This window comes from Salvelinus sp. IW2-2015, unplaced genomic scaffold (assembly GCF_002910315.2).
Source record: "Salvelinus sp. IW2-2015 unplaced genomic scaffold, ASM291031v2 Un_scaffold1659, whole genome shotgun sequence".
In the NCBI taxonomy this organism is placed as follows: Eukaryota; Metazoa; Chordata; class Actinopteri; order Salmoniformes; family Salmonidae; genus Salvelinus; species Salvelinus sp. IW2-2015.
In genome coordinates this window covers 96,948-105,117 of record NW_019943067.1, presented here as the reverse complement: position 1 = coordinate 105,117, position 8,170 = coordinate 96,948, and the positions used below count along the sequence as shown (strand labels likewise).

Below are 8,170 nucleotides of genomic sequence, written 5' to 3'. Positions count from 1 at the left end.
TAGATCTCAGTCTCCCTCTTACATGTTAATGTCAGAAGTCTATTTCCAAAAATAGACATGATTAAAATATGGGCCAAAAAGACAAATGCAGACGTGATGGTTTTATCATAAACTTGGCTAAAGAAATCTGTATTAAATAACTGGATTTCTATTGATGGGTACACAGTTTTTAGAGCTGATCGAATGAGTAATGGAGGATGGGGTTGCAATTGATGTGAAATCCGAGTTTAACACCTCTGAAATTCACCTCTGAAATTATTTTTTGAATTGCTTGCGTTTAAATTGAACATATATAAGGACTCCCACATCACTGTAGTCGGCTGCTACAGACCGCCTCGGCTGCTACAGACGCCCTCGGCTGCTACAGACCGCCCTCGGCTGCTAAGACCGCCTCGGCTGCTACAGACCGCCCTCGGCCGCTACAGACCGGCCTCGGCGCTACAGACCGCCTCGCCCGCTACAGACCGGCCTCGGCCGCTACAGACGGCCCTCGCCGCTACAGACCGCCCTCGGCCGCTACAGACCGCCCTCGCCGCTACAGACCGCCCTCGGCCGCTACAGACCTCTCGGCCGCTACAGACCTCTCTCGGCCGCTACAGACCGCCCTCGGGCCGCTACAGACCGCCCTCGGCCGCTACAGACCGCCCTCGGCCGCTACAGACCTCTCTCGGCCGCTACAGACGCCCTCGGCCGCTACAGACGCCCTCGGCCGTACAGACCGCCCTCGGCCGCTACAGACCGCCCTCGGCCGCTACAGACCGCCCTCGGCCGCTACAGACCGCCTCCGGCCGCTACAGACCGCCCTCGGCCGCTACAGACCGCCCTGCATACAGACCCTTCGGCCGCTACAGACCTCTCTCGGCCGCTACAGACCGCCCTCGGCCGCTACGACGCCCGCGGCCGCTACAGACCGCCCTCGGCCGCTACAGACCTCTTCGGCCGCTACAGACCGCCCTCGGCCGCTACAGACCGCCCTCGCCGCTACAGACCGCCCTCGGCCGCTACAGACCGCCCCTCGTCCGCTACAGACCTCTCTCGGCCCGCTACAGACCGCCCTCGGCCGCTACAGACCGCCCTCGGCGCTACAGACCGCCCCGCCTACAGACGCCCTCGGCCCTACAGACCGCCTCGGCCGCTACAGACCTCTCGCCGCTAACGACCGCCCTCGCGCTACAGACCGCCTCGGCCGCTACAGACCGCCCTCGTCCGCTAACATCCGGCTCGCCGCTACAGACCGCCTCGGCGCTACAGACCGCCTCGGCCGCTACAGACCGCCCTCGGCCGCTACAGACCGCCCTCGGCCGCTACAGACGCCCCTACGACCGCTACAGACCGCCCTCGGCCGCTACAGACCGCCCTCGGCCGCTACAGACCGCCCTCGTCCGCTACAGACCTCTCTCGGCCGCTACAGACCGCCCTCGGCCGCTACAGACCGCCCTCGGCCGCTACAGACGCCTCGGCCGAAAAATAATAGTTGATATATACAGAATCCACCTTCACATACAAGTATTTTCTTCTGTAAACAGGATCAGGGTCATTAAAACATTACTCTTAAAACTCTGATCTCAAGGATCACACATACAAACGGACAGACTGATTGGCTACCAGCTCTACAGCAGAGTCTCATAACTCAATCGCTGGTTGGAAACTGTTTTCTGCCCCTCCCATAAGATAGAATTTGTAGATAATTGGCCCTCTTTCTGGGACTCACCCACAAACAGGACCAAGCCTGGCCTGCTGAGGAGTGACGGACTCCATCCTAGCTGGAGGGGTGCTCTCATCTTATCTATCAACATAGAGCCCTGTCTAACTCCACAATGTGATAGGGTGCAGGTCAGGCTGTTTGCCAGCCTGCCAGCTTAGTGGAGTCTGCCACTAGCACAGTCAGTGTAGTCAGCTCAGCTATCCCCATTGAGACTGTGTCTGTGGCTCGACATAGGTTGGGAAAATCTAAACATGGCGGTGTTCGCCTGAGCAATCTCACTGGAATAAAGACCTCCTCCATTCCTGTAATTTTTTAAAGAGACTGTGATAATACCTCACAATAGGACTACTTAATGTTAGATCCCTCACTTCCAAGGCAGTCATAGTCAATAAACTAATCATGGATCATAACCTTGAAGTTATTGGCCTGACTAAAGCATGGCTAAAGCCTAAAGAATTTACTGAGTTATATGAGCCCTCAAGTGTTTTTTTTATCCTGTATCTCTTGACACATTCATGGCCTCTAAACCTTCCAGCTGCCTACTAGACCCTATTCCAACTAAACTACTGAAAGAGCTACTTCCTGTGCTTGGCCCTCCTATGTTGAACATAATAAACGTCTCCCTGTCCTCCGGATCTGTACCAAAATAACTAAAAGTGGCAGTAATAAAGCCTCGTCTGAAAAAAACTAACCTTGACCCAGATACATTTTTTTAAACTATCGTCCTATATCGAATCTTCCATTCCTCTACAAACATTTTAGAAAAAGCTGTTGCGCAGCAACTCACTGCCTTCCCTGAAGACAAACAATACATACAAAACGCTTCAGTCTGGTTTTAGACCCCGTCATAGCACTGAGACTGCACTTGTGAAGGTGGTAAATTACCTTGGCGTCAAACCGAGGCTCTGCATCTGTCCTCGTGCTCCTAGACCTTAGTGCTGCCTTTGACACCATCGATCACCACATTATTTTGGAGAGATTAGAAACCCTAATTGGTCTACACAGACAACTTCTTGACTAGTTTAGATCTTATCTGTCGGAAAGATATCAGTTCGTCTCTGTGGATGATTTGTCCTCTGACAAATCAATTTTAAGTTTTGGTGTTCTTCAAGGTTCCGTTTTAGGACCACTATTGTTTTTATTATATATTCTACCACTTGATGATGTCATTCGGAAACACAATGTCAACTTCCACTGCTATGCGGACGACACACAGCTGTACATTTCGATGAAACACTGTGAAGCCCCAAAATTGCCCTCCCTGGAAGCCTGTGTTTCAGACATAAGGAAGTGGATGGTGGCAAACATTTGACTCTTAATCTCGGACAAAACAGATATGTTAGTTCTAGGTCCCAAGAAACAAAGAGATCTGCTGTTTGATCTGACACTTAATCTTGATGGCTGTACAGTCGTCTCAAATAAAACTGTGAAGGACCTCGCCGTTACTCTGGACCCTGATCTCTCTTTTGACGAACCTATCGAGAATACTTCAAGGGCAGCTTTTTTACATCTTCGTAACAAAAAATCAGAAACTTTTTTGTCCAAAAATGATGCAGAAAAACTTCTAGATTAGACTGCAATGCTCTACCTCTTCGGCTACCCACTCTGGCCATGTATTTAGTGCTGTCTCTACCTGGCTGGTTCCCCTCTCCACTGGGAATCTCTGCCTCTGACCATATTACGGGGGTTGAGACACTGGCTTGCAAGTGCTCCTCCATGCCGTCCCTAGGAGTGGTGCATCACGTCGTGCCAGGATCGCTATTCGCTATTCTTGGGTTGAGTCACTGAGGTGATCTTCCTGTCCAGTTTTGCGCCCACTCGGGCTTGTGCGGTGGAGGAGATCTTCGTGGGCTATACATAGCCTTGTTTCAGAGTAGTACATTGGTGGTCTGTTGATATCCCTCTAGTGGTGTGGGGGCTGTGCTTTGGCAAAGTGGGTGAGGTTAATATATCCTACCTGGTTGGCCCTGCCCGGTTAGCAGTGTCAGGGGGTATCGTCGGACGGGACCCCCGCTCTTGGTTTCTTCCTAGGTTCCTGCCTTTATAGAGAGTTTTTCATAGCCACATCTTCTTTGCTTGCTGTTTGGGGTTTTAGGCTGGGTTTCTGTATAAGCATTTTGTGACATTCTCCTGACAGAGCTGGTGTAACTGAGTCAGGTTTGTAGGCCTCCTTGCTTGCACACACTTTTTCAGTTCTGCCCACAAATGTTCTATAGGATTGAGGTCAGGGCTTTGTGATGGCCACTCCAATACCTTGACTTTGTTGTCCTTAAGCTATTTTGCCACAACTTTGGAAGTATGCTTGGGGTCATTGTCAATTTGGAAGACCCATTTGCAACCAAGCTTTAACTTCCTGACTGATGTCTTGAGATGTTGCTTCAATATATCCACAAAATGTTCCTCCCTCATGATGCAATCTAGTTCGTTAAGTGCAACAGTCCCTCCTGCAGCAAAGCACCCCTACAACATGATGCTGCCACCCCCGTGCTTCACGGTTGGGATGGTGTTCTTTGGCTTGCAAACCTCCCCCCTGTCCCTCCAAACATTACAATGGTCATTATGGCCAAACAGTTCTATTTTTGTTTCATCAGACCAGAGGACATTTCCCTAAAAAGTACCATCTTTGTCCCCATATGCAGTTGCAAACCGTAGTTAGGCATTTTTATGGCGTTTTTGGAGCAGTGGGTTCTTCCTTGCTGAGCGGCCTTTCAGGTTATGTCAATATAGGACTCGTTTTACTGTGGATATAGATACTTTTGTACCTGTTTCTTCCAGCATCTTCACAAGGTCCTTTGCTGTTGTTCTGGAATTGATTTGCACTTTTCGCACCAAAGTACGTTAATCTCTAGGAGACATAATGTGTCTCCTTCCTGAGGGGTATGACGGCTGTGTGGTCCCATGGTGTTTATACTTGCATACTATTGTTTGTACAGATGAATGTGGTACCTTCAGGCATTTGGAAATTGCTCCCAAGGATGAACCAGACGTGTGGAGGTGTACAATTTTTGGCTGATTTCTTTTGATTTTCCCATGATGTCAAGCAAAGAGGCACTGAGTTTGAAGGTAGGTCTTGAAATACATCCACAGGTACACCTCCAATTGACTCAAACGATGTCATTTAGCCTATCAGAAGCTTCTAAAGCCATTACATAATTTTCTGGAATTTTCCAAGCTGTTTAAAGGCACAATCAACGTAGTGTATGTAAACTTCTGACCCACTGGAATTGTGATACAGTGAATTATAAGTGAAATAATCTGTCTGTAAACAATTGTTGGAAAGAATTACGTGTGTCATGCACAAAGTAGATGTCCTAACCGACTTGTCAAAACTATAGTTTGTTAACAAGACATTTGTGTAGTGGTTGAAAAACAAGTTTTAATGACTCCAACCTAAGAGTATGTAAACTTCCGACATCGAACTGTATACGTAGTCAGATAAACATTTTAATAGGCTAGTTGCTTAGTCTTATTACAGGCTGCATTTGAGGTATATACAGTATAATAGATGTAATGGAAATGTTATGTTTGTGAGCATCAGATCGTACACAGATCATATGTAAGCATAATGCTAATTTTCAAATTATCAACTTGTTTGGGTTCATTATAGCATTATCGAATTCTCACTATCGCTGTATAAGCAATTTGGCAGTACGCCCAGAACATTGCTCTGGGAACCAAAATTAGTATCTAAGTTTCAAGGTCTCAGCTTTGAGAAAAGAATCCTCATGAGCTATCGGTCAGTCACATGCAGAAACGTTAATAATGAATAATGTAAATCATGCCTATATAACTTGTCTGTGTAGCTGTACATAAGAGAATTGAAGGGACCGCCCGGGGGAGCTGATGGGACCGCCCGGGGGAGCTGAAGGGACCGCCCCGGGGGAACTGAAGGGACCGCCCGGGGGAGCTGAAGGGACCGCCCGGGGGAACTGAAGGGACCGCCCGGGGGAACTGAAGGGACCGCCCGGGGGAGCTGAAGGGACCGCCCGGGGGAGCTGAAGGGACCGCCCGGGGGAACTGAAGGGACCGCCCGGGGGAGCTTCTGACCGACTGGTACTGAGCGTGCAGTGTTTGTTGTAACCCCTCCAGTTAACTGATAGTAAAGATTCATTTAATACTGACTTCAGGTTTCGCTGGTGTTGAATTTCCACCACATAAACATTTTTACCAATATTACCGCACACCTCCATGTAGTGTACTGCTGACAGGTAACACCTCTTCAGTCATTGTCAAACACAAGCAAGGCATGATTTCCTCCATTGTGAAAAACAATTAAGAACTTAATGACACACACACTCCACACCTTGGTAGGATCTGGTCTTAACTCCATTCTCTATAGACCACCAGTGATTAAATAAGACGAAGGCAGTGAGATGTGAAAGAATGGATGAAGGAGTGTGAAAAGAGGGAAAGAGGCATGAAGGGAGGTGAGAACAAATAGATTGAAGGATCAAGTGAGCAGGGAAAATAATTGATTGGATTTATATAGCACTTTTCTACCAACTGAGGGCACTTTTACATAGTAGGGGGAAACTCACCTCATCCACCACCAATGTCCGACCATTTTGTGCCAGAACACTCACCACTCATCAGCTATCAGGTGGAGAGTGATATATGCCAATCAGGAGGATGCGTAGGTGGCCATGGTGGAATGGGGCCAGGTTGGGAATTTAGCCACGACACCAGGGGTTAACACCCCTACTCTTACGAAAATGACCACAGAGAGTCAGGATACCAGTTTAATATCCCATCCGAAAGATGGCACCCTATTTTCGACTCTGTCAATCACCATATTCTTATCGGCAGACTCAGCAGCCTCGGTTTTTCTAATGACTGCCTTGCCTGGTTCACCAACTACTTTGCAGACAGAGTTCAGTGTGTCAAATCGGAGGGCATGTTGTCCGGTCCTCTGGCAGTCTCTATCCTCGTTTTTCTAATGACTGCCTTGCCTGTCACCAACTACTTTGCAGACAGAGTTCAGTGTGTCAAATCGGAGGCATGTGTCCGGTCCTCTGCAGTCTCTAGGTGGTACCACAGGGTTCAATTCTCGTGCCGACTCTTTTTCTGTATACATCAATTATTTGCTCTTGCTGCGGGCGATTCCCTGATCCACTCTACGCAGACGACACCATTCTATATACTTCCGGCCCTTCCTTGGACACTGTGTATCTAACCTCCAAACGAGCTTCAATGCCATACAACAACTCCTTCCGTGGCCTCCAACTGCTCTTAAACGCTAGTAAAACCAAATGCATGCTTTTCAACCGTTCGCTGCCCGCACCCGCACGCCCGACAGCATCACCACCCTGGACGTTCCGACGTAGAATATTGGGACATCTATAAGTACTTAGTGTCTGCTAGACTGCAACTCTCCTTCCAGATCTATATCAAACATCTCCAATCCAAATCAAATCTGAGTCTGGCTTTCTATTTCGCACAAAGCCTCCTTCCTCACGCCGCCAACTTACCCTAGTAAAACTGACTATCCTACCGATCCTCGACTTCGGCGATGTCATCTACAAAATAGCTTCAATACTCTACCAGCAAACTGGATGCAGTTTATCACAGTGCCATCCGTTTTGTTACTAAAGCACCTTATACGACCCACCACTGCGACCTGTATGCCCTAGTCGGCTGCCTCGCCTACATGACATGTTCGTTGTCAGACCACTGGCTCCAGGTCATCTACAAGCATGCTAGGTAAATGCGCCTATCTCAGTTCACTGGTCCGATGGCTACACCCACCCGTAGCACGCGCTCCAGCAGGTGTATCCTCACTGATCATCCCTAAAGCCAAAACCTCATTGGCCGCCTTTCCTTCAGTTCTCTCTGCCTGCGACTGGAACGAATTGCAAAATCTCTGAAGTTGGAGACTTTTATCTCCCTCAACAACTTTAAACATCTGCTATCTGAGCAGCTAACGATCGCTGCAGCTGTACATAGTCCATCGTATATAGCCCACCCATTACCTACCTCACCCCATACGCTTTATTTATTTACTTTTCGCTCTTTTGTACACCAGTATCTCTCCTTGCACATGATCATCTGATGATTTACACTCCAGTGTTAATCTGCTAAATTGTAATTAGGTGGAAAGAGGACGAGTGAGGAGAGAGGAGGTGGGTAGAGGAGGGAGTGGAGGATGAAGGGAGGTGGGAAAGGAGGAAGAGTGAGGGATGAGGGAGGTGGGAAAGAGGAGGGAGTGAGGGATGAGGGAGGTGGGAAAGAGGAGGAAGTGAGGGATGAGGGGAGGTGGGAAAGAGGAAGGAGTGAGGTATGAGGAGGTGGAAAGAGGAGGGAGTGAGGGATAGGGGAGGTGGGAAAGAGGAGGGAGTGAGATGAGGGGAGGAGTCAGGGATAGGGGAGGTGGTAAGAGGAGAGTGAGGATGAGAGGAGGTGGAAAGAGGAGGAGTTGAGGATGAAGAGGTGTGAAAGAGGAGGGAATAAGGGGTGAGGGGAGGTGGA

General features: G+C 48.8%; 1 protein-coding gene across 1 annotated transcript in view; it reads right to left on the bottom strand.

Moving 5' to 3' along the window:
• LOC112071605 (glutamate receptor ionotropic, kainate 1) overlaps window positions 1–8,170 on the bottom strand; it is a 112,355-nt gene that overhangs the window by 53,258 nt on the left and 50,927 nt on the right.